Below are 27,973 nucleotides of genomic sequence, written 5' to 3'. Positions count from 1 at the left end.
GTTAATGTGTGTCTTTCTTTGGTTATTTTCAATGCATCCATTCCATGTGAAATTTGTGGTGTGTCAGTTACACGAATGATATTTCTTGGAATTCTTCGGAGAGCGAGCCTGAGGAATAAATGGTAAGCTAATTTCAATTTTCATTATAACACAACATTTTATTATGTTATGCGCCAAATTGTTGCAATTGTTAATACTTCGCCTATACTTGAAATAAGAGATTTTTCACTTCGTCATATACTTAAGTGTAGATATAAACAATTTTTTTGGCTTCCTCCGCCCAGCATGGAGATTTTAAAAATTTCAAATTCCAGAAAAAATACCGTAAAAGATGCGTGGAAATTTGTGCGTTTAGGTTTCTTGGTGTTCTTAATTTCTTAATATATAGGCGACGACTAAAATTTAACTACACTTGTATATTTGTTATGGATATCAACGCCTTCTGAATACGCTTGACGAGTGATTCTTTGAGTATGTTGGCACTGGGTGAATTAGAAGATGGGTTCTCTTGGAACATTAAGACGTTTATGCCCCGATGCTACTTCTTATTGGTTTTCGACAACATTTAAATGTAATAATAGAATATTGATAGTGTTGTCTAGTAGAAACTGACGGAAAATATACTGAAATGAGCTCCATTCTTTGCAACGCCAACAGGTTTTTGATATTTCCTCGCGTTAGTATCTACACTATGGTTAAACTTATGGCTATGGCACCTAACTTAATCATTCAATTCTTCCGAATGCATCTAGATTGAAATCAGTTGAGAATTCTTTATATTTAAGCGATCCTTGCTATAGGTATTTGCGTGTTACAGCTAAATAATATAACCGCCTGTTTTTGAAGTTTAAAACACTTCGTATTGCGTTTAAACGCACTTTTTAAATTATAGCACTTCATTTTTTTCCAAAGATATTTAAACTGTTTTTTTTTCTGAAATTTTTTATTGAAAATAGGATTAAATAATTGTAACTTGCTAGCACACACGTTTGATTCCTGAATTTTGCGGAAGAGATAACTTGTCCATCAGAGTTATTGACGTGGTTATTTAGTCCTCTGAAAATGCTTTGGCAGTTCGAAAGACGGGTTTGTTTAGGTACAGTCACTTTCAAAAGTTTTAGGACAAAGTTTGTGGCGCCACTTCTGCTTCTCAAGAAAATTTAGTTTCCCTTACTCCATTTGTTTTCCTTGCTCACGCACTGCAAATATTTCGCTTCCATGTGAAGATATATGAACAAAGAGGGAGAAGTTACTTACTAAATTTTTCGTTTTGTTTTGATCTTTGATGGATTTAATGATTAATTTCGTGTGCATACTCTGTGCCCTTGCTCCGGTTTTCACTGCTGTTCCGATATTATGTATTATAAAGACCTCAACGTCAAAAGTCGTGGTGGCGTAGTGGAGTTGATGCAACGTCGTCATAGTAAATGTTGCTGGATCGATTCCCCTGATCGGAATTAAGATCTCAACTTTTTTTTTCCTTGGCTACTCCTTTTGTAATAAATAATGGGTTTCAAATAATTTAAATTCGCTGTAACCGTTAGATACTTTTTTTAAATGGTAACTGGTAATATACAAGTGAAGAGTTGGGCAATGGTTGACGTATCCTTTTTATGGATTGCTAGTACACATTTTGAACGTTAGGGATTTGCAAAAGGGGTATCCGTAACCCGACGGTAAGGGATGCATTCAAACCCAGCGTTGATATTCACTTAGTGATTTTAGATTGGCGATGAAGGGTCATACATAGCAGTTGATTATTGCATTAATTAGTTTAGAAAGCTGTTGATTATTATGATTTTCTGCAATGAGCTCCACACTTTTTCACCCGTCCCTTGAGACGGGTGATATGTGTGTCATTATATGACGTCCAACTTGACTTACATACAGCAAATAGCCTTTATAATCATCACATACTACTTCATTTGGGTTTTGCGTTGAATGTCTTTTCTAGTTTTCAATCAATGCAAAGATCCAACTAATTTGTCAGAACGGATTCATCCAAGTAATCGGCGAGCTGATAGTGGAAACCTGTTGATGTTGTACCCTATTGCGAATGCACAATCTAGAATTTTATCCAATGAATTAGAAGAAGGCCTAAACAACCCGAAGAAATAAAAAATATCTTGAGAGACCTCTACCCCATCATCAGCGCAAACCAAAGTACTTCCAATCTCCTCCCTTCCCGCCCTTCTATCACCTACAGAAAGGCGCCCAACGTGCGCAAATATTCCGATCCATCCGCCCCTCTCTCCCCCGCACTGCCCCCCTATCTTCTCCCTCCTCAACATGCAACCGCCAAAGATGCAAGTGCTGCTTCTTGTTTCGCTCCACCTCCCCACCAGTCATCAACAAATCTTCCTCTTCTCCTTTTTCCTTTAAATACTTCCTTTAATTCCATCTGCCGACTATCCTACAATTTCTGCCCTGCCTACTACATTGGAGAATGCACCACGGCATTCTCGATTCGAATGAACAACCATCGCCTCTCCACCAAGTCCCCCTCATTCGTTGAACCAGTACTCCAACACAAAATAGTTCCTTCGAGCAGTGCTTTTCCCTTTCCTAAATCGAAATACTACCAGAAAATTTACCCAGCACACCTGGGTGGAAACAGCGTTCAAACCGCCAGGGCTAAACGTCGCTCAGTAGCCACCAGCCTATCCCTCCCCACCTCCATCTACCCCTTCAACCTCCCCTCCCCCCTAAACTCCACAGAAGACATCAGCAATCCTGTCTCACGCATTGAGAATGGTGGGTAACCCCAGAGAAACGTCTGAAAAACATTTTGTGAGTGTCCCTTTTTCAGTGTTTCTATGATATTTATTTATTTAATCGAAGTATATTTATATTCATAAAAAAGTCGTAAATCGTGTTAGTTACACTATTTGTAACTCGAGAACGGCTACATATGTTTGAACGATTTTCTAGATGAATAGAATTTTTTGGATTCGTATCAACCTCGAATAGCAGAATTAACATTTAAAAATAATATCAGTTCATGGAAGAAATTAATATGGATGCTAGGGGACATTTTTAGGAAAGTTCAAGTCGGTCATTCTACTTACTAAATGATCTGTTTTGTTTTTACCAATTTAATAAGTGAGCCTCATAAAAATGTTTGACTATCGGTAAAGGCCGTGTTCTTGTCGACGAATCGAGCGGATTTATTTCATATCCTCGGCATTTTTGCAATTTCGTTTCATCGAAAGATGAACTCCTCAACAAAGTGCTCTCGAACATGACTGATGAGCACAATAATCACAAATTTTAGAGCGAGCAAGCAATTTTGGCGGCTCAAGACAAAGATGTGGATTACTTCTTCGAAAGTTCGAAATTTGCAAATAATCGGTATTCTGCATTCACTCAAATCTATTGACTGTGTTACAAAAATAGATGAAGTCACCAACTATCCATCTGCATTTTTAAACTTCTTAGGTGTGACCAACGCAAAATGTACAGCAGAAGGTTGACTCGGTGGTCATGAACCTTTGAAACCTAAAATATGCAATGGAACATATTAGGTGATAAAAAACGATAATCAATGTGATTCACGCGGTTATATTCAAAGGAAAATTCGAAGATGAGGATATTCTCATTCCAAGGATTCCCATGATCCCATCTGATATGCCCTAAGAGTTCAAATAAATTCAAATTTCGGCTTCGTGTTTCATTCGCGATGATGATTAGCTAATTCCTATGTCAACCGTTGAGTGTTTGTAGTCTGAATTTAGGAAATCCATGTTTTTCTCATGAACAATTATATGTGTCATGTTCAGTGTTGGTAAACTATTCGCTTCATTTGTTCGTGCGTCTAATAACAAAGCAAAAACTGTTGTATATCAGAAGGTGCTAGTGCAGAATAAACCCAAATGTGTAGTGTACACTCGGGTTCGTTTACTTACGGGGCACGTTTACGGAGTGCACTTTTACCAAACCGAGTTATAAATGGCTCGCCACAATTTGGACTTTATTAACTGCTTCATAAAACCACAATGTCTAAATTTTGATAAGTTAAAACATAAAAATTAGAAAATTCACAGAAAGAAATTCTGCGTAACATGCCCTGGTCAACCCTATGTAGATAGAGAAAATGCCTTTCTGACAAGCAATTGTAATACTAATTGTTGTAGTTTTATTAAATGTTTTCCTTACGGTATTATAATAAGTCAAAAATGATTCAAATCGGTTCCGCCGCTCATTATTTATAAATGCTATAACCAAAATGTTCATTGTGAAATATGATTTTACACTTTCTCGGCGAATAATGTGGGTAAACTCTTCTCGGGATTCCCACCGGGTTAATGTTTTTATAACGGCCAACGTTTCAAGTACCGTCTCGGCACTCATCATCAGGGCGGAATGTTGATTTATTTCAAATAAATGTCGCGCACCGAAAATACCACCGATCAGTTCATTTCTCGAGCGACGACCGACTGTCAACAATATATTTCCCTCAGCCAAACTGCACACTCCTCGCAACAATCCCGCACACATAATTAAACAATATCCCCAGCGTGCCATTACAACAATATATCTCATCAATTCACCAATAGTTCTGTATTATCCTCCCAAACACATTCAAATAATCTTAACAAAATAATCTTCACAAAGACTCCAAGTCTCCCTTTAAAATGCGAAAATACTCATTGACTAGCTGTTAAAGTATGCGGCTTCTACCACAATTGTAATTCGAATTCGATAAAATTTCAAAATTGAATAAAATGATGGTAATTAAGCGTAGTTTATATTTAATTTTTATTGTTTTCCCTTTTATCATATTAGAGATTTTACGTAGCAGTTGTATACCGTGCAGAATGTATTCAGGGAGCTCACTAATACGCTGGGCTATAGATTCTTTAAAGCTCAAACGGCAAATCTGATCCCACCACTTAAAAAAACGAAAATATAATTTAAAAATCGTTATTAATTGACATGCGGTAGAGTTTATCTGCTAAAAAGTATGGGGAAAACACCAAAAATTGGGTTTTTTCAAATTTTGAAGATTTTCCGGAGTAAAAATGGCAAATCTAACACGGCCATTCAAAAGAACAATAAAAAATACACAAAAAATGATTTTTTAAAAGTTTGCCAAATATTACTAACATAACCTAAAAATTCATGAAAAAATTAAAATAATTTTCATATACTCAACTTTGACCCAAAAAGTATGAAAACAATCAGGGTGTATTTGGGCATAAAAATATACTTTCATGAATTTTTTCAGATTTTTTAAAGCAAAGAATCGCTCAGGAAAAATGTTTTTCGAAAAAACACGTTTTTTACGATAAAAGGACCGTGGGACCACCTAGGCATCTAAAAATTTCGCTGAAGGGGTTTCTAAATATTTACTTTCGAGTGCATAATCCTAAATAAGATTTCAGCCCAGTGCAGATTTTACCATCTTAACCCGCTATAGCCTTTGATTGACGACACAATTTTTCGAGGTAAATTCCATAACTCGCAAAACAAAATTAACATTTTATTTATTCCTAACTAGTGGCAAAAAAAAATTTTATTTTCTGCAATTATATAACTCACTTTCCTTCCATTTTTTTAAAACCAATTTCGTAATATTAAATCAATGCTCGACATATTGATGTCAAATTATTTTTTACAGTTTTTAAGGGTCAAATAAAATATCTCAGTTAATGCGGAAAAAAATGAAGAACGAAAAATATACTCCATTGAATTCACACTTCACTTGGGACAATATCTCTCCTTTTATTAAATTTGAAATCTCAGCAGCATTTCGATTTATTATCTGCAAGCAAAAACATCTCAGGTTGTACACCTAGGTCCTAATCGGTCACTTCTCAGGTGGATGTCTTCTACGATTTTTCAATGCCTCTGTTGCGTTTCTCAGAGTAGTACACGGTGCTTCAATTTTTATTCATCCTTAGCTACGTTTCCGCTATGAATAAGCCTGCCTCCAACAAGCTGACTTCTTTTCCCCCTTTCGCCTGCTGACAAAGGCATCTTAAATCAAGATAGGAACATATCATTCTCGATCGAAAGAAAAACGCGTTCTGGCAATGTGCTCGTCAGTCATTCCGGAAAAACGTCTTCAAAATCAACTGCATTCAAATAAGTGGCCCTTCGAATCATCTCTTTACTGTCTTGTATACCTTAAAAGAAACCTTGCTATAGCCCGTAGTGATTTTTGCCGTTTCGTTGAGATAGGCGAAGGAAAATTCAGAGTAGCGTTCCCAATGTGCGCACATGATGCCGTCGAATGCGCCTCCATGCTACGGAGTTCATCGCGAGTCATGCTCTGGCTTGGGGAGACTCGGTGATCGGTGCGTATTTGGACGGCGGAGAAAGGAAATGGTTTGCCTTGTTTGAATTTCCCTCACTGAGTTATGTAGATGCAGATCCGCAAGTACAATATTAAATAAAACTATCTAATAAAAAATAAAACTATTTAATTAAAATCAACCATTTCTACTTCGCAGATTACCTTCCTTGATGTCAATATCTCTCTCGTCAACAACAAATTCCTCACCTCTGTCCATGTAAAACCCACGAATAAGCAGCAGTACCTTCATTTTAGCAGTTGTCATCCTTCCCACACTAAACGCTCCCTTCCCTATTCCCTTTCCATTCGAGGCCACCGTATTTGTAATAATCCTGATGCCCTGAATAATTTTCTTCACAGCCTTCACCGTTCCCTCATCCATAGAGGCTACCCAGAGTCCCTCCTGTATAAAAAAATTCTCAAACACCCCCCCTCCCCCCAGCAAACTGCCCCGCTGAACCATGCAATAGAAGCAAACCACGTGACCTTACCCTCTGCACCACTTACTTTCCTGGAATACAATCCCTGCAATCTATCCTCAAAGACCTCTTCCCTATTCTAAAAAATAATAAGTCGACAGCCAATCTTTTTCCCAAACCCCCTACTGTCACATTCAGACGACCTGCTAACCTTTCAAATTTATTCCGCTCAACTAACCCCTTACAGAAGTCACCCACTACTTCGCCCTGTGGTCATCCTAGATGCAAAACCTCCCAAATTTTTGCCCCTCCTTCTATCCCTAGTCATCTTGTCACCTGTCTACCACCACCCCTTTGCGGCCTCCTGTACTTCCAAGAATGGAGTTTACCTCATTCAATGCCAACACTGTCCCTCCTTTTATATAGGCAAATCCTCAACCCCCCTTAACCTAAAAATCAATAACCACAGGGCATCGTGCACTTCCTCTCACTTTGCGTCCCTCCCAGTGGCGAAACATGCGGCCACTCATCGGCGTCAATTCAATGATTGCTACAATGTACCTATCAGTTTTGGCCTCCCTTCCCCCCACAGACCACCCACTCAAACTTAATTCCATTGAATTGACGCACATATGGCTATTCAAAGCATTTCTTCCTCCTGGCTTAAATATCAATCGATAATCCCTTAATTGCCTCAACACACTCTTTCCCCCTCTTTGGACCCTACCTCCCCACTATTTCCCCTTCCCTCAGCTATCCTTTACCTACAGTCTCTTACCTAACTCTGAGGAAGGTGGTAATACGCCACCGAAAATTTAGTACTAACTGTGAGTGTTTTTTTATCCTTTTTTTAGTGTGTTCTATGATTCTTCCCAACCTAGGGTTTTTTACAATATTAAAGAAAATAGTGTACGAGGGTTAAAACTCTCACTCTGCCAAATACATTTGCGGTCTCCACCAGAATTTCGGATACGCTCATACACGTGGTCAAGCTAAAAAGTGGAGTGGGGGAAGAGAAAGGATTATTTTACTTTTCCCCTCCCATCACAAAATTTCAGCGTTGCAAATCTCTGGAGGCAATCGGCGTTAATTTTATCACTTTTCATAAAATACTTATTTTTCATCGTAGAATCTCGATCAAAAGACGAATTTAATCGCTCAACCGCGAGGAATATGATTAGCGCCTTTATTTACCGCTAAGTATTGGAATTAAAAAAGCAAAAAATTTACTACAACAGGTGATATCTGTAGGGGTGAGCTCGTGCTGTTATGGCAGTCTCCAGAGGTCCCGGATAACCTCTGGGTGACCGAGGAAAGGGTTCGCAAAAGGGTCGCGCTCGACCATTGTTTGGGTCCAGTATACCTGGCTGGATCTTGGTCCTCCCAAACTACTACGAATCTACGATTTTTCAAATTTAATTCAAACTGCCATGCATCGTATCATGCTTGGATAGCAGCTAGGTCATTCGTTAGTTCATCTATGTCTTTGCTGGAACGGATTTCTCTGTAAACTACAGCCTCCTCTGCAAATAATCGTAGCTTACTGTGGACTATATCACCAGTGTCTTTCACATAGAGAAGGAATAGGAGTGGGCCTATGGCACTACCGTGAGGGACGCCAGAAGTGACTCCAACCTCGTTGGAGACTTCACCGTCCAATACTACTTACTCTCTGCAAGCGGTCGCTCGAAAGTTCTCTTATCCAGGAAATGACATCTTCATCTAGGCCGTAAGGCTTCAGTTTCATTATCATTTTTCCGTGGGGTTCATTGTCAATACCTTTTTTGAAATCGAGATCGATCGCTTCTAATTGAATGTTGTCCTCTTCGGAGACTAAAGTATCAGGGCGAAAAGCACTCACTGGGTTTCGCATGGTCTACTTTTCCTGAATCCATGTTGAGTTCTCATTAACAGTTTTGCGCATCTAGGTGTTTCATTGCTGAGCTGTCTACGATATTTCGAAGGACTTGGCATGAGATGGACGTTAAAGATATCGGTCCGAATTTAGATGGCTCTTCCTTGCCTCCACTTTTGAATATTGGCGTTACATTAGAAATTTTCCAGTCATTAAGTACTTTGTGTTGCTCGATGGATTTACTGAATATTAACTGCAAATATGGAACGACATCTGAGGAAAGTTCTTTGTACACGCGAGAAGGGATTTCGTCGGGTTCAGGTGATTTATTTAGACTGAGCGATTTCAATATATTTTCTATTCCGTGCGTACTAATGCCAATAGGCGGCATCTTTCCTATGCAGAGATTGACCACTTTCTAGGATGAGTTATCAGAAGTTTCGGTGACCACGCTCTTGAAGTAGGAATATAATGAATTTTCTTTATCGGAACTTGTCAACTTATCTCCATTATCGTTTCTCAACGAACATACGGTAGATCTTTTACCTTGAACTTCCTTAAAATGAGACCATAATCCTTTTGGGATATCCCTTAACTGATCTACTTGTGTTTTTCCTTTGAAAATTGCTGAATGCATTCCTGAACGCTTCCTTCGTGGCGGAATTAAAAAAAAAACTATTTTTTAATTATACCACGCGTTCATTAGCGTGGTGGCAGTTCATTTTAGTATGTCACGCTCTTTTTCGCCTCAATGATTTTCTCATTTCCGCGTCATACCATCTCGGTCGCTATCTTCTTTTTTTTGGTTCACTAGGGATGTAGCTATTCACTTCCGAGGATACGAGCGAAAGAAGAGCTTTCCAAGTACCACCTACATTTAACTTTGATAATGATTCTTGAAACGCAGGTGAAGCATTTTTCAGATGACTCTTAAACCCATCAAAATCAGCTCTTTTAAAAATTAAAAGTTTAGGCTCTTTAAAAATTTCAGCGGTATTCAAAGAAGATTTTGCAGTTACTAACCTATGGTCACTAATTCATTCGACGGTGCTCATGTTTATTACCTGATGAGGTATATTTGTCGATATTATTCCAAGAATACTTTCTCCTCTATTTGGTGCGGATGCTATTTGAAACAATGAATCTGATGTAAAAGTGTGTACAAACGCCTCGGAAATCACTTTATCCCTCCCACCAGGAATGAATCTATGCGTCTCCCAATCTATAGAAGGTACAGTGGGATTAATTATTACAAAGAATGAAGCGATGCCACTTTCACCGCAGTTTGGAAACTAGTTTCAGCACTTTCTATGGTATCTGTGGGAGGGAATTTTGTCGGAGGGAAATAGGAAAATATTTCAGTCAGGTATTCTTCTCCATCAAGTCCTTTTTCGTATTACATAAATGTTCTATCGTTTTAAATAATATGTAGACACTCACGATACACCCTTTATTGATGGGCTCGGGTCGGTGAAGAAATTTGAAGGTTGGCACAGGAAGCAGCCTGCATCCTTTTCCTTCACGGCACCAAGAGCCGACGACGACGAACGCGGACGCGACCGAGTTACCGGACCTTGAGTCAAACTCCAGGAGCGTTTTTCAGATGACCCTTAAACCCATCAAAATCAGCTCTTCTAAAAATGAAAATTCTACGTACTAATCGCTCGAAGACATACGTATGTCCCGAGGCCGTAGTTATGGTCGATTTTGACTTATTGCCCGGCCATACGATTAGAGGAATAATCCTGCTGGAGTCTAACTCCAGGAGCAAATATCCCATCGAAATTAATATTAGCGGGTGGAATGCACTAAGGTAATTCACGTCCCCTCAGGCGTCGGGCCGTTGGAGTGTTTACTTTCGGGCTCCGGGACGAGGTTTTTTTCCTATCTTTAGAGTTATATTTGAACTCACCGTATACCTTTTCCTAGTGCGTGCCTTCATGGGTGAGTAGGTTTATACTGTGCGCGGTAGTGGCGGTAGATTCATGGGAGGGATCTAGTCCACAATAATCATACTTTTTCTCATTTTTTAAAAGACGCACTCTTACCATCAACATAATCTATGCGGGATATTCGGGGAGAAAAATTCTACACTAAATATTAGTTATGAGTAAGGTTATCCTCAGAGGTAATCCGCATTGGGCAATTCTTCACGTCATGTGAAGTAAATTTAAGAGTAGTAATGCCGGAAACTAAGGAAAAATCCATAACAATTAACCCAGGGAAATTATATGAAATTTTATGAGCACACCCAGTGTAATTTGCCCATCTTAACCACATTAGCGTAGATAAGGACCATCCGAAATTCAACCTTCAAAATATGACATTAACATTGTCGCAATTCATACTATTGCGTTATAAACAAGAGCGCTAAAATCTAGTACAAATTTCGAGACGCGGTTATGGTCATAGTGACAGAGAATCGACTTACGAAGGATATGTGAGACAGCGAAGTTTTTCCACTATTTAAAATCCACTATTGCGATGGGGAAGGTGGCGGAGTTTTTCTAGCAGTCAAATCACATTTATACATCGCCTCCCATGTATTAACAGACATTGAAATAGAAAGGGTATGGTGTACAATCAGACAGCGATTTGATATTATTTCACTATTAGAAAATAAAAAATCTGCATTTTATTTGAGACACAGTAGAAGTGTTATAATTATTCTGCGAGATTTCTATCTCCCACGCATAAATTTGGATTCTTGCTCTCTATAAAACCGTATTCAAGGAATAGAGAAATCTGCGAGATCTTATTAAACGGAAATCACTCAATTGCACAAGTAGTTGACATGTTCACGAGGGGAAATAAACTATTAGACTTTTAAGCAGAGAGCCGTACTAAGGTGATGAATCAAATCGATATCGTGGACGGTATATGTGATCACAAAGTAATATTTGCAGCCTTAAAAATAGGAATAGAGTCATCTGGAAAATCAAAACGGATAATTATTTCTTGGTATATTTGGGGGTTAAACAGAGAGGCACTAGGGAAGAGAATACACCACTAAGGCACTAGAGAAGTAACCATGAGTTACATAAAAATATTTATGGCGTCAAGCGCATTGCGAAAATATTTTCGGGCAAGAAAGTAAAAGAGAGTGCGATTAATGAAAAACTGCTACGTCCTGAACTATGTGCTCGATTTTAGCGCTCTTATTTTTAACGCAATTGCAATTAACTATGACCAAGTTAGTGACATATTTTGTAGATTGACTTTCGGTTTGATCTTTTACACGCTTTTGTGTATTTTTTTTACTTTAGAAGTGCTTTTTACATTTGGTTTAATTTTTCCCTGAGGAGTACGCATTTTGGAATGTTCATTATTTATTTTCCAGCATCACCGCATCTTAGTTTACTCTGATGTGAGCATTTCCGCAAAATTATTTTAACTTGTAGCTACTCGTAGCCTAGACTACGTTCGGTTTAATAACTTTTAGTCGTTTAAAAAAATTCAGTATCAACTTTTTCTTGAGTCGTCTGCATAGATTATGCTGATGTAAATAATATTATATTATTATGCTGATAAAAGCATATGCCCCTTTGAACGAGGAGATTCAATACTTTCAGGTGCTATAGTATAAATAATACTTTTTATGTTATTTTTAAAAGGTTTCACTTGATATTCTGATGCCCCATTTGTGGCAGTGTGATAAGGAGGAGAGAAAAAAGTTCTGGGCGGGCTGAGGTGATCGGCTGCCCTAGGGCACTCGATCCTAGCTAGGCTGGGGCTCATGATATAGGGTCCGTATCACGGGAGAACGCGGGTGTCCAACCCCGGAAAATTTTCAGAAACTGTATGCCGGGAAATGCATTTTGTCGCTTTTCTAGCTCTTAAAAACTAGATAATAGTTAACAAAATAAATATTTCGTGAGAGAAAATACTATGAAAAGTGAAAATTTCACAGCTTATGCAATTTAATAATGTGTTATGGCTCTATTATATATTTAGTGAATCCATTCCATGAAACTGCACTGGAATCTAAAAATACCTCCGTAATAACCTTTTCGAATAGCCCCTTAAAAAAGGCAGGATGTCTGTTTGTCTATCCACTATACATTTCCATACGACTCCACGGATTGCAACCAAAGTTTGTACGTTGGTGCATCTCATGCTCCCAAAGTGCGTAGTGCCACCTCGGTTTGTGCCTGACGCGTCCTTTACATCCTTTTCTCATTACCCTTTGTTATGTCACTGTATAGAACTTCTGTGGTTGGACATCCTGCCGGGTAGGCACACCTCTTGACACTCTCAATGACAAATATAGCTCATATGATTCAACACTTTACTATTACTCCTCTCCATGCAAACCTTTTTGCTGAGGTATGCATTCACACGATGCTTTTCGTCTAAAACACATTAGGGTACACATAAAGATCAATCTTGTCGAGCAGGGTAAAAGCTGTAGTCAGTGGCATAGCCAAGAATTTCGTTCAGAAGGGCTCCAAAACCAAGGGGAAAATTAAAAAAAAAAACAGGGTCCTAATTAGAGGGTTTTTGACTAATTTTTGACATTTTTCATAATCGAAAAAACTTCATTTGTCAAAGAAATCTATTGTAAATTCATGATTTTTCAATATTTTGTTCTCTTTTATGAAGGAAAATAATAGTGTTTTTATATTTCGAGTGGGGAGGTCTGGACCCCCTGCACGCCACTGGCTGTAGTATACGGAAATTGTTCTTTCCATTGGTTGCTTTTACATATGAATACCATCACTTTGTATATCGCTTCTTCCTTCCTTGTCACAATGAATTCCGAGTTCAAAGTTTCCCACTTCTCTGGTAACTATCCTTCACGAGCAATTCCAAGTGGCCTGCTAGCCATATTGGAAATATATCTTGAATTCAATATTGTAAGATAAATTATCGGAGGATTATCCGGAAAACAATGCTATATGTCTATTTGTCATCTTTTACACAAAAAGGAGTGTCATAAGGTCACCAAGTGGCAAATCTCTTCGTGTTAAATTGTCAATTTCTTCGAGAATAATTCTTGAGCAATGAACTTACTGCATGAGTTCCTTGGCAGGGAAGAATAAGAAATCATGGTCCTCAAATGAGTCTTTTTGTGATAATCCTGGTAAACTCACTTCTAAAGAGATGGTGAAAAGGAAAGGGTTACTGACTCAATGATAATTGGGTCTTTTTAAGATAGCTCTGATGAACTATGTACATAGTTGCTCAGTGATCAATGGAATAAAATAGCATGCATGCATACATATGGGGACTAAATACATATTGTGACGTGAGGAGGTGGGGGTTGGTTGGTTTATTGGAAAGAGGGGAGAAAGAGAAGGGAGGGAAAGAGGGGAAGGGAGAATAGGGAGGTTTCCTATTATTTTTTTATTGCCTAAATCGAAAGGTTATCACTCCTGGAGTATGTGTTATACCCTATTAGATTTTTAAATTACTATATATATTTTTCGCGATTAAATGAAAAGTGAGAAATTTCAAGCGCGCGAAAATGTGACGGCTAAGTATGAATGCTGGGAAAACCCCGTGTGACGTCATTATGGTTCCCGCTGTCGACGTGTGAGGTGACCTTTTGGTGAGGGTATGTGCGCTGCTGTGATGCAGGAAGCGGACTATCCTGCTAGCAGGTATCGCTCGGCTTAAATAAGGATTATTAATACCCTATCAAACAAGGGAAACTTTCTGGCCACAGGAAGTTTAAATAGTTGATTATTAAGATATGTTTCCCTGAGCTCTGTGCCTCATGCATGCATTGGTAATTTCAGACGATGTAAAACTCCTATCTACTCGTATAGAAACTAGGTGACGTCACATCGAGTGGCATTGCATGGGCACCAATCTGACCTTTTTCAAATGAGGTTAAAATTAACCATTGCCATTCGTCTAAACTGGAATTTCTAAAACCAAATAATTTCTATATTATGAATGCACTAATCATGGGTAACGAATTGGAATCCATGCCTTGTGTTTTCTTTGATGAAGAAAACTACCCTATTATTATGTGGGGAGGCTCATTGCGATGATTGGGGTACACAAAAAATTAGAGCTTATAACATAGATTCTGAGTTCTACAGAATATTTAATGCAGAAAAAAAGGGAAATGTACACATAGAACACATGAAATTGTTCAATATCTTTCTATGCTTTGAACATTAAACTGGCCAGTGGATATTACCAAAATGATTAATTCAACAAAACAAAGTAAACTTAATAAAAAGAAAACAGGAAGTTTCCTTCCAATCAGTCTTTGGCCTGGTTTCTCACCAAGACATGAACACCCAAAAATTAGTTAACAAAAAGAAAACATTAACCTTAAGCATACTTATAGATAGAAAAGTACACCCTGTCCTAAAAAACTTTAGTGCACGCAATCACTCAAGGAAGGGGGGAGGGGAAAAGAGGATAGAATCATAAATGCAATTAAAAAAACTCATGGGCAAAGGCTCTTCAACAAAGGTTCCGGCATCTTCTTTCTTCGTTTCTGGGGGGGGGGAATCTGGGTTTCTTTAACAACACTAGATCAGGGCTTTGAGTGAAGGTTCTTCTTTACTAGGGGATACAATTCAGGATTGTGGTTCGGCTTATCAAGTTTTCCTGTCTTGTTCACGGCTGAGGGATGACGTCCTCAAATGGCTCCTTTTCGGCAATCGCCGAGCCTAAATTGAATGGATGAGGCAGATACTTTGTGGAGATCCATTATGAGATATGAAGTGAAACACTTTGCACTTTCCACATAAAAATGTATTAAACTACAGTCGACATGTTTTGCTGCACTGCAGAATTATCAAGACTCCCACAAAATATATCGACTGTAGTTTAATAAATTTTTATGTGGAAATTGCAAAGTGTTTCACTTCATATCTCATCGCTAAACCATCTACACACCCTGGGCTGAGAGAATACTCAGTAGGATGACATGGGTTGATCTTCTTCTTATTGATGATGGAAATCTACCATTCATTCTCCTGTTTCCTGTTTCCGCTCATTTCCTCCTTCCCGGTCCAAACTCCATTGTCTCCAGGTTCTCCCTCTCTCTCCATAGACCACTCATGTAATGAGGCGCTTGCCCTGACAAACTGGCAGAGCCTCCGGCAGCATGATAAGGCCAGGGTTGATGTATCTCTTTCAGGTGGTGGCTCCTTAGGTTTCATGCCTCAAAGAGGGTTGGTTTTCAGGGGGTGAGGAGGGTGGGGAGAAAATGAGAAAGAGGCCTATTTCTAGAGGTAAGTCACCATGGGGGAGTTAAAGTATGTTTAATCTATTTTGGGGGAGAGGGTGAATGTATAGGTGAAGGAGAATCAGGTGGTCGTAGGCAGCCTTGCACCATCACTCCTCGGTGGGTGTGGGTGGTTGAGGAGGAGTGCACTCTTCTCTATTTGGGGCCAGCTCATACACAAAGTCACGTGATGGGAAAACCCCAAAATCTGGAGGTGGGGAATTGGGGGGAGGTGAAATGCATTACACACAAGTCCATTCACACTGAACTACCCACACACACACACGGTCAAACTTATATAAGACAAATAAATGAAGCTCTCCTTCCCTCAAAAATATCCATTCAAACCAATATATGTAACCTGCCAAATTTCTACGGTTACAATATGCATTCACAAATGGTATACATATATTAAGCTAACATAAGGAACTGGCATAAAGGTACCATATTGAGGAAATTTATGTGTACTATGTATTATAATTTCTTCGATTTTACGATACATATTTGGATAACTTACAGTGTGGTATATTTCATTCATGTCATTTATTCACTCTCTTCCAGGATTGCGTGGAGGATGAAGCAAAATGATGGGAGTTTGAAGATAGAATAAAAAAAGCAAAAAGTGTGTGAACCTTGCATGCACTTTATCTGATGGGTTGCATGATTGAGCAAAAATTTTGAGCCTTTTGATTGTTCAGAAACAAAAGGATGGGTGTGATTCTCGAGTCCTCCAAATTTAGGAGAAGAGAGAGACTCCAGGACAAGAAGACCACTCCAGGAAGAAGAATGCGAGTGACTTAGCTTAGATTTGGCCCTTAGGACTATGAATCATTGTGCCAAGTAAGACTAAGTTATTTTAGGTGAGTCAATTATACTTTTTTGTCAAACTGAGGTTTGACATGGGCATTGCAGCATTATGGAATAGAAACTGTCATTTGAATGAAAAGGTAGTAACTTCCTCCTTGTGCCACAATGACTTGTATACCGCAATGAAGCTTATGCAATTCCTTGGGGGAAAGGTATTTACCTTGCATGTACTCTCTCCATAGGCTCAAGACAAGAGGATCCCAGTTTCACACGTAGCTTACTTTTTGGGCCCTCTGGGTTTTGAATTATTATGTCGAGTAAGGCTAGGATTTTAAAGAGCGTTATCTAGAATTTTATGTTGAAACAAGGTTTGGCATTCACAGCATACCATTGCAGTGCTCGGGTTAGAAACTGTGTCACTTGAATGAGAAAGGGTTAATTTCCTCCTTTCCCACAGTGACTTTCCATATGTTGCAGTGCAGAGTGTGCTATGTCTTGGGGGAAGGATCATTTATTTACCTTGCATGAACTAACCCACTCTCTCCCTAGGCTCAAGACATTCCGGTGGCCGAAGGAATGTAGGCATTGCAAGAGGTACCATCAGACAACTGAAAGGAGAAGAAACATGTCAAGACAAAGAAGAAGGAAGGCGTCAACCTATTAAAATTTAATTGCATTATCAGGATGATGTAGAAACGTTTGATAGATTCACTAAGGTAAATTTCTCCACAAATACTGTCCTGAGCACCTTTATCTTTCTTCTGCGCAAACCAACTCCGCTTAAATATGAATAACAATCCAAAATTTGTATTACAATGAAATCAACTTTTAAGGACAACCAATCAATATTACCCACTTTCAATTAAATTTTGCATATTAATTTCATTTATAAAATAATTTCTTCTACATTCAATTCAATTTTTTAAAACGATATCCGCATGAGTTTATTTTTTTAATTCATGATGCATATTCTGCCATTAAGGATTTCTTGCTTTTTTAGCCTAATTTATACTAATGCAAAATGAAGTCAACATCTTTCAGTTCTTCCAAACAAGTTTAGATACTGTTACGTTTCCACCCACGGTAGGAGCATTAAAATAAACTCTCAGATGTCTCGGGATTTAACTATTTATTCAACAGCACACTATCACATACCACCGGCCCATGTGGCCACACAACGCTTCCCCATCACTCCCACCAGGGGATGCCACATCACTCAAAAGACAATAGACTGTCGAAATACCAATACACCACATCTCCTCCCCTACTAGAATCCAAATCCCTCTTGCATCACAAGTCAAGCCGCTGAGGTGCCTTGGATGGTCTGTTGGAGCGGCGAAGTTCTGGACCTGTATTCCTAGAGGATTGGTTAGCAGTGGGTATCACCATTTCAGCAGTTGGGACAGAGGCAGGATAGGATGGGCTGGACCGAGGGGAAATGGTCAAGGGAGTCTGCACCATTGACCATAGAGGTGCTGCATCCACAGCCGAGTCATCAGGATCTGCTAACAAGCGGGAAGGGAAAACATTTGGCTTAGGGATAATTTTTGTAGGTGGCAAGCGTTTCAATTGGTTCATGTGCACATACCGACATTGGCTTCCAATGTACACCCTGTAAGTAACCACACTGACCCTCTTCCCAATTACACCTTTTACAGGCACCATGCCTGGTCTAATTTTTACCAAAACAACTTCCCCCACCTTGTATTCTGGGTATCTAGAGCTTGGAAAGGTGAGACTATTAGGGGGTGGTTTAATTAATGACAAGAGGGTGCGAGGTTTATACTTGAACATCTTTTCCGAAGGGCTTATCTCACCTGTTGCCAAAGGTGTAGTACGATAGGCAAGTAAAATTTTGCCAAGGACTGAGTGAATGTTTTTGTCACTAAGGGCACCTGGTGTTGTATTCAACTCCTTGGCAAGTAACCTTTTAATGGTTTGAACAGCTCTCTCTGCAATACCATTTGATTGGGGATGGTACGCTGGGGACTTTAATACCTCAATGCCTCTATGGGAGCAGAAATCAACAAACAGCTTTGAGTTGAATGGGGGGCCATTATCAGAGACTATCTGTGATGGATAACCAAAAGTGCTAAATAATGTACTCAGGTTTTCACATACTTTCCTAGCATCAGTTCCATTTGCCATAGGGTACACTTCAATCCACTTACTCTCACTATCAACAATAACCAGGAAATATTTCTTTTGCATAACAAAAAAAATCAACATGCAATCTGCCCCAATTATCAACCCTGGGCCATGATGCCTTTTGCGAACAGTCTGGTTGAAAATTTACAATTTGGCATGCTTCACAATTTTTCACCTTCTCCTCAATATCCCTGTTAACATTTGGCCACCAGCATAATGAACGAGCAAGGGACTTCATTCTCACAATTCCTGGGTGTGACCCATGCAATAAATTCAGCATGTCATTCTGCAATTTGAGAGGTATGATCACCTTTGACCCCATTAACAAACATCCATTTTCCAGGGAGATATCATACCTTTGCCTGAAAAATGGGACAATTGCTGGCTCTCTGACAAAATTTGGCCATCCGTGCTTTGTATAATCCATTACCTTAGACAATACCACATCCTTTTCAGTTTCCTTGGCCACCTCCACATAAGTCAAGGGAAACTTTGCCGGCAAAACACTAAATACATTTTCCACTACATTCTCCTCAGGTACTGGCAATCGCGATAATGCATCTGCAGGACATAACAGGGTTGACTTACGGTATTCAATTTTATACATATATGCTGATAGTACAATGGACCATCTCTGCAACCTAGCCGCAGCAACAGTAGGCACCCCTTTGTCTGGTGCAAAAATGTGCCGTAGGGGTTGGTGGTCACTCACTAGGGTGAAGTGTTGCCCATACAAATATTTATGGAACCGCTTCACAGCAAAAATCAATGCCAATGCCTCTCTGTCTAACTGGGAGTAATTTTGTTGAGCACTGGATAATGTACTGGATGCAAAAATCACTGGTTTCTCAACACCATCAATCAGATGACTCAGCACGGCACCAACACCATATGGTGATGCATCAGCTGATACCACTATGGGATACTTAGGGTTGTAATGCACCAACAATGGATGGCCCAATAAGAGCTCTTTACATTTACCAAAGGCTTGGTTACATTCAAAAGTCCACTCCCAAGTTGCATCTTTTTTTACAAGATCATACAGAGGTTTTAGTAGGCTTGAAAGGTTAGGCAGGAAGCGATGATAAAAATTTAACATTCCCACAAAGGATCTCACTTGTGATACATCTTGGGGAACCTTAGCCTCCAGTATGGCCTTCATTTTGTGTGATATTGGACAAACACCTTTCGCACTTATTGTATGACCTAAATAATCCACAGACTCACAAAACCATTTACATTTATTCATATTAACCCTCACATTATATTCATTTAGCCTGTTCAGCACCATTTCCACCCTTTCTTGGCAATCTTTTAAATCTTTCCCTGAAATTAATAAGTCATCCAAATAACATGTAACCATGGGCAAACCCTTGACAATTTCCTGCATTACAGACTGAAAATACCTGGAGCACTAGAGATGCCAAAAGGTAGGCGGGTAAATTGATAAAGTCCATCATCAGTATTGACGGTAAGGTACTTCTGAGATTCTAGTCCAACACCTAACTGCAAATATGCATTTTGGAGGTCTAGCGTACAAAATACAGTCCCCCCGGCCAATGATCCAAACACATCATCTAATTTGGGCAAGGGATAGAAATCTGTGACCAAAACCCTATTTAAGGTCACCTTAAAGTCCACACAAATCCTAACACCTCCGTCTGCTTTTGGAACACACACTATTGGGGATGCCCATTCAGAGTGTCTCACAGGTCTTAGAACCCCACTGGTTACCATTTCTTCCAATTGCTTACGAACTTCTCCTTTTAAGGCAAAAGGTACTGAGTATGGCCTATGAAAAATTGGGATAGCATTCTCCCTAATCACAAGATTTGCCTTAAACTGCTTGATCATGTTTGAATTTTTCCTGCTGAAAACATTTGGATATTTGCAGGCATAACTGGATAGCAATTTGCTGTCCTTCAACAGCGATTTATAACAATTGTCTTCCAACGTTGTGTTTGACTCAAACTTGAAAATATTGTTATCATCTACATCAAGGTACCCCTCATTTGAAACACAACAAGAAAGTAGCCTCTTTCTCCATTCTGGGGACAAAATATCCAACCAGGGACGACCCATGAGAGGCCTTACTCGCGCAGTGGAAGACACAACAACTAATTCTAATGTGTGGCTCTTACTAGCATTTCCACTGGACCAAGATACCCCAACTTCAATTTTTCCTTTGACCTTAATTTGGTCACCAGTGACTGATTTCAAGGATAGGGTACACTTTTGGAGTTTTGCACCGTTGAGATACCGGTGATATGTCTCCTCAGATACTAAAGACACGCTAGCACCACTATCTACCTCAAAAGCTAATAAAACTCCATTCACATACATATTTACAAAAAGTGGTGAAGTACCAGATACCGATTTAACAGCAGGCAAGTAAACGCATTGCGACTCTAACCTTGGTTTGACGGGATGGGTATTTTGCGAGTGGGAAATGTCATCTGACGGACCGATCTCCCAATCGTCTGAGTACACCTCACGCACTTCCCTGCTTCGACACATTCTGGAAGCGTGCCCCCTTCCATGGCACCTAAAGCACTCCCAATCCCGGGCGGGGCAGGAATCCTCTCTGTGGAATCTTCCGCACCGTTGACACACAGCATTCCTCTGATGCCAATTGGTCCGTCGTCCGTTCTCTTGACGTTGTCCCGGTTGTGCTGGAATGTCCTCTCTCCTGCGGCTCGAACCAGCATCTGGTTGGCGGTGGAAGTTCTGCTTAGCGTTTGGGGCTCTCCTATAAACTGCCCCAACTTCCAGATTCGAGAACTTGGTAACCCCGTCAATAATTGAATTCTTCTGTGCCAACTCCAAATCGGTGGCGATGATGCACGCCTGCTCAAACGTTAATTTACTTTCCAGAAGTAGTCTCTGTCTGATCACCGCTGATTCTATACCACAAACAAACCTATCCCTCAAAGCATCGTTCAAAAAATCTCCGAACTCACAAAACTCTGCAAGTTTCTTTAGGGCAATGATAAACTCTTTCACGTTTTCACCCGTCTGTTGTGAACGGGTATGAAAGTAGTACCGTTCCGCAATAGTCAGTCGTTTTGGGGCATAATGCGTCGTAAGAACACCAACCAATTCCGAAAATGTCTGTTCCGTAGGCTTTTTTGGGAACAACATGTTTTTCAACAGCGTATATGTTGATGCCCCACAAAACGTAATAAACATCGGGACCTTCACTTCCTCTAGCGTTATCCCGTTTAGCAGAAAATACTGCTCAAAACGTTCAGCGTATGATACAAAATCTTCCTCGTCCGGGCTAAAAGGGTCCATGCGCCCGATTAGGGCAGTTTTTACCAGAGGGTTCGCCATCTTATCCGATACACAGTAATTACTCCGCAACACACGCACTGGGTGTTTAATGACTCATCGCTCGTCGCCACTTGTTACGTTTCCACCCACGGTAGGAGCATTAAAATAAACTCTCAGATGTCTCGGGATTTAACTATTTATTCAACAGCACACTATCACATACCACCGGCCCATGTGGCCACACAACGCTTCCCCATCACTCCCACCAGGGGATGCCACATCACTCAAAAGACAATAGACTGTCGAAATACCAATACACCACAGATACATTCATTTAATCTCACCTCTTTGCATAATCCTGATGCATCATGAACATTGTATGTAATCAGTCACCTTTCATTTTTTTATTATTGCTCATCCAAGCACTGCATTGAAAATCAGTTTCTTTAATTTTTATTCATGTTTTTTTTCTTTCTCAATTGATAAACTAAATATTTTCTCAAAACATTTTGCAAAAGTTCTTTTTCAAAAAATCAAATCATCATTTTTTTGTGAATATGTTAAGTAGAGAATGAAAGAATGTAAATTATGTTCTTCAGAATTATTTTTAACTATTGATAGATTATAAAGTGAATTATATTTTTAATGCCACTTCTGAAGAAATACCTCGTTGGCTAAGTAAAGAATTCTTGTTGAATCCCAATTGTATGAGTCTCCTCCATTTTATCAATTCATTAGGAAAATACTCTGCCCATTTAGATATTTGCTCTCTGGCGTCCATAGCGTATCACAGGAAGTAACTTAAAAATTTGCTGGTATAAATTTGATAAATTTTATACAGGTCCTAAATTATAGCACTAAACACATATTAGAACTACTTTCAGCTTTAGGATTTCAAGTTTTTTCTAGAAACTTTATAACCATTTTGAACATATTCCCTTGAATTCTGTTTAAATTTCATTGAAATTTTCATGCATCCCTATCGAAATGAAACATCTTTTCAACTTTTCATGCAGAGATAAGACGCGGGCTTCTTATACCACTAATGTTGAATTTTCCCATGGCTGTTTTTGCAGTGATTCCTCATACCCTATTAAATTTCAGTGCACTCACATACAGTTTTTATAAATCCGCGATGGAAATTCAATTTCTGTACCATCTTTCTCCCCTCAGCTGCAAGTCATCTTGGAGGGTGTGGGCAGAAAGGGTGGGGTGGGATGGGGTGGGATGGGGTTGGATGGGGTGGGATGGGGGATGGGGTGGGATGGGTTGGGATGGGGATGGGGTGGGTTGGGGGATGGGGTGGGATGGGGTTGGATGGGGTGGGATGGGGGATGGGGTGGCATGGGGGATGGAGTGGGATGGGGCTGGGGTGATAAGTGATAAGTATATTTAATATAATACTACTTGGAAATAGCAAAGTTTTTGATCCTTCTATTCCTGCAAGGATGACTTCGACGACCACGATAATTATACATGCTGAACATGATTAAAATATTTATTTTTATCTGTATATATATATCTCTCTAAGCATGTAAATATTTGTAATGTAATTTTGTTTAAATAAACGTTAGTGTGTAAATTTACTTTTTTCCTATTTCTACCTATTTTAAGTAGTTTGTAAGAATTGAAATGTTACAAGGGGTGGTTTTTAAGGGTTGTACATATTTAAATCGGCATCGTTCTTAAATTAGGGCATTTTGACGAAAAATATATTTTTGGTGGTAAATAATTATTTTCCTTAACCCCGAATAAGGGTTGATTTTTAAGGGTTTAAATATCATGAAGTAGGAGGAGGTTTTCACCCCCAAAAAAATGAAAATAAATTACTTGAATTCATGAGCCTCATTGCATAAAAGTTGTATTTAATACCCTCATGTATGTATTTATATTGGAGGGCCCAAGAGATGTGCGTGAGAAAAATGTGAATGTTTAAATTTTTTCCCACAAGCATAAATGAGTTTCTACTTTAAGTTTATTTTCGGAATGGTATGTATTCATTGAAATGAAAAGATAACTCGACTTCTGAGATGGATTATGAGAGATAAATAACAAGTTTAGTGACACCCAATTAAAACTTAATAGTGGTCACTAGGGTATAGATTTTATTTATTTTATCAATATCTAATTTTAAATTGAGCTTAATTTAAATTGTTATGAACAAAATCGACCAAATATTGCCAACACTAAACGTAGCGACCCTTTTTGCTTTAGAATATATTTTCAGGCTTGCGGAACGATCAAATTCAAAACTCTTTCTCTCTTTATGTCCCTCTCCTTCGTTAACAGCGAGGCGATGACGGTTTTGAGGCGACGATCACGCGAGTTCAGATTTTTTTCAAGAAGGCGCACAAGTCCACGTTATCAGGAGTTGTAAATAAGGTTTATTGTAACGACTGGAAAAAATACGCCATTTTCGAGTAGAGAAATTGAATATAGATCGTGAATTGAATATAGATTGAAATGAAGGGGGTTCGTCGTAAGAATTGTGGTGGTGCACTTTCGGGCGACTCTTAAAGGGTTAGCCACTAGTCAGCCGACAGTTATTCATCGAAGTGTGATTCGCTCCTCATATCAGTGATCGGGAAAATGTCGAAATGGGATCTACTATACAGCAAACTCTCGATTATCCGGGCTAATGATGGGGAGATGGTGCACGGATAATAAAAAACACGGATAATCCAAACTCCATTTTATTTCTTAAATTTTCCGTAATATGCACAAAATTATCATACGTATATTCATTTTCGCAAATAGTCCGTTAATTTAGTTTGTTTTAAGGACTCGTTGACAGCTTTCTTCACCTGAACACGGATTTTTTTTTTGCTGCAATAACGTCATTATAATCGTAATTACAGTGTTCCATGTAGCGCAGCAAATTTTCTACGCAGGTGAGCGCTTGGCTGTGAGTCATGCGCATGGCCCTTATATACTGGTTACTAATCTTCCAAAAGGTTCTCATTGAAATCGGTAGGGGGCGCTGTTGCCTCAATCTTCCGACACCAAATAGTTCCTCTTTTGAACGAGTGGCAGCGCGAGGGTGCCAATGGTTTCTAGTTGTAGGAAAATTAACATGGCGAGTATAGGCTAAACGCTGACTTGTGGTGTTTTTTTCCATTTTTTCAGTGGTAAGGAGGCCTTCTGGAGGTTTCATTTTTTGACAGTACGAAACTGAGTGTAGTGGCTAGAAATTAGTGCTATTAGCTCAGAAAAGTCAGCGATGGTTCAGGAGTAGTGACTTGAAACAAATCCCGTGCCCTCGCTCGTAGTGGGATCCCGTTTACTTACCTGTGAACACCATGGCTTACGACAAGGGATCGTTTTTGTGCGTGGTTTTAAGTCGGTATATAATGCTAAGAAGAAATAAAATTCCAAACTGGGCATTATAAACTCCCATTTGTGGAAGGCGGCGGTAAGTACACTGAATGTTTACATGTTGCATTTTTGAATAAGTTGTTTCTTGTGCATGGTACCGAAGTTATGATAACGGTGAAGGCCCGAAGTGTCACTAATCTTAGCAATTAAGTTTAATAACAATGCAAATGTTTCAACTGCGTGTCCATATTACAGCATTTGTCGAAAATGAAACTCCTATCCCGCTCAACATTTTTAGCCGACCTTATTCCAAGATGGCAGAATGTGGTGGACACGTTAATTTTAATTTTGTAAGTAATGTGTGCCGCCTACTGTCCATCGCATGGCACAGTGAGTATTCGCATTTAAAGTTGATATTTTTTAAACATTGTTTTGCTCTATCGGAAGTAGAATCAAACTCTTGAAAAGTTATTTTTAAGTTTTTTTATCTGGAATGGACCTGATGTTTTGGTTTGGGTTTCTTGTTTATATACATTACTAGCTGAGAAGCCCTTTGATTTTGAGCAGCTCGGAGATGAGTTAGAGAATTTGCCTAATTCTTTGTGCATTGAAGTCGGCCGTTGTGCGTGAAAATGCTATTGTTTATTTCTCTTCGTCACAAGGTTCATAAGTTTTGTTCATGGTAGCAGAGAGGAGTACTACTCGATCGTATCCTACTACACACCGCAAATAAGTGTATTTTTTCTCTATCTTGGCCTCTATTTTTAGCGTATATTAGTGCCTTGCAGGGTTAATAGTCTTGAAGAATTTAAATGCATTGCAATTTAAACAACCGATAAATATTCTTTTACGTTATTTTAGCTCGATCGGATAAAAACCACATTTATATGATGATTTTTGTATGACAGACACAGACAAACATTAACTTTTTATGTAGGATTCATAGATAAAGCGTAACAGGTATCTCGCAATGTCGCGCACAAGAATTTCCTTTGGTTGATTTTGCGTTTAATGTAATTAACTTCATTTTTGCTCTGCCATTTCGAAGTGTTCTACGTTCTACTATGATATGATATTTTGGGAATTACAATTAATTATAATCAATGACCGGAACCAATGACTGTTTTACTCGGGAGCTTTTAAAGACTAGATGCGTGAATTAACAAATTGAAATAGTTATTTAATAAATGCCTTGCAATAAATTTTCTGGAAATAATTGGATGTCGAGGTTTATCAATGTGATCTGCTTCTACAATTGCTGAGATTTATCGATTCGGTTCAGTGCAAATTATCTGGATAATCAAGAGAAATTGGCTATCTTTCCCTGCCAAGTCATAAATGGCCTACTAACTAGCCAGTTGCTGACAAGCCTTACACATCCTGCATGTTTCATGAACAATTTCTGTCTAACCGTGCTACTATTTGAAAATACATGAATGCATATTGATGTTGGATCTGTAAGTGGCTTTGAGAACTAATTATTCTTTATTTTTCCCCAGGATTAACTGATATATAAAACCAGTGAAGCATGAAGCTTTGTGAATGTAATTTAATGTGAAGTAATTTTGGCAGATGAAACCTAATAATACTGTCTGGAGGAGTCGAACATTTAGATACAAAGAATGATGTAGACCCTCAGATCCAAATATACTGTATGTCCTCAAGAGAAATACAGCCGCCTTCCAGCAATGTGAGTAAATTTGAAAATATGTAAATGTATATTGATGTCTGATCTGAGCTTGTTCTTTTGAACATTTGTGTCCCGATTTACTCATAGAAGTAATATGAAAATTTTGCTCTCATATTTATGAATATCACTATTATTGTTTATTAATTTAAGTAAGGTGACATGAGCCCAAGTTTTATTTTATGGATGATTTTTACATCTTCAATGTCCAACATCTGTGAGAGGTTTAGGTAGTTTAGACCATTAAGCATAACATAAAAGTTGGTATATGTACTACCAAGCTTGGGTGATCAATCACCTATTAGAGTATGTATCAACGATGTGTAAGCACACCTTACATCTCGCCATCTTTATTGTTCATCACTCTTACACCGGAACTCTCATTCCCAACTTCTGAGCATGGTGGCAAACCTTAGGACTCAACATCCCTTTTCTCCTTTAAGAGACATTCTTACCCTTACATAAACGTAAAGTCTTGAACAAAAACAAATGAAAATCCTGATACTTACTACACCAATTCACTTATAAACCAAAATAACATTCTTCATTCCAGATAAATCAAAAGTCTTTTTACAAGCTTGGCATATGTTAAATAATCAGCGCATGTTAAATACCGAGTGTTCAGTATATAAATAATAAATAAATAAATACTAGTTATTCAGTGATCTACATTTTATAATACTGCAAAGAACTAGATTTATTACATTCTCTCATTGACCTCATCTCTCCTGGAGAGTCTCCTGTTTTCCTGTAATTGTTTCCTGCCATCACAGGATTAGGTTGCAAATTCTTTCCTCCATCTACAGTTGAGGACCTCAAATCCGGAAAGCTTGGGACCAAAGGGTTTCTGGATTTCTGGTCTTCATGGTATGTTTTGTTAATTAATTAATTTATAAATGTGTTCAGGCTCTTGTGCTTGATATTTGAGATCCCTAAGTGCCCAGGTTGTTAGTGTATGTTTACAGAGTGTGCTAACATC

The 27,973-nt window shown here is 38.9% G+C and overlaps 1 long non-coding RNA gene across 2 annotated transcripts; it reads left to right on the top strand.

The window, feature by feature from the left end:
* The first annotated feature begins 38 nt into the window (after positions 1–38).
* LOC124158086 lies at positions 39–26,828 on the top strand. Of its 2 annotated transcripts, none has more exons than XR_006864711.1 (5): positions 39–122; positions 16,326–16,624; positions 17,121–17,287; positions 25,119–25,404; positions 26,807–26,828. It is a non-coding gene; the product is annotated as an uncharacterized LOC124158086 (long non-coding RNA). The 2 variants fall into 2 exon arrangements; XR_006864710.1 differs by lacking the exon at positions 26,807–26,828 and adding an exon at positions 25,563–25,606.
* Positions 26,829–27,973: the final 1,145 nt, after the last annotated feature.

Source organism: Ischnura elegans, chromosome 4 (assembly GCF_921293095.1).
Source record: "Ischnura elegans chromosome 4, ioIscEleg1.1, whole genome shotgun sequence".
Classification (NCBI taxonomy): domain Eukaryota; kingdom Metazoa; phylum Arthropoda; class Insecta; order Odonata; family Coenagrionidae; genus Ischnura; species Ischnura elegans.
The sequence above is the reverse complement of the archived record's forward strand: the minus strand, read 5'-3'. Positions and strand labels throughout refer to the sequence as shown.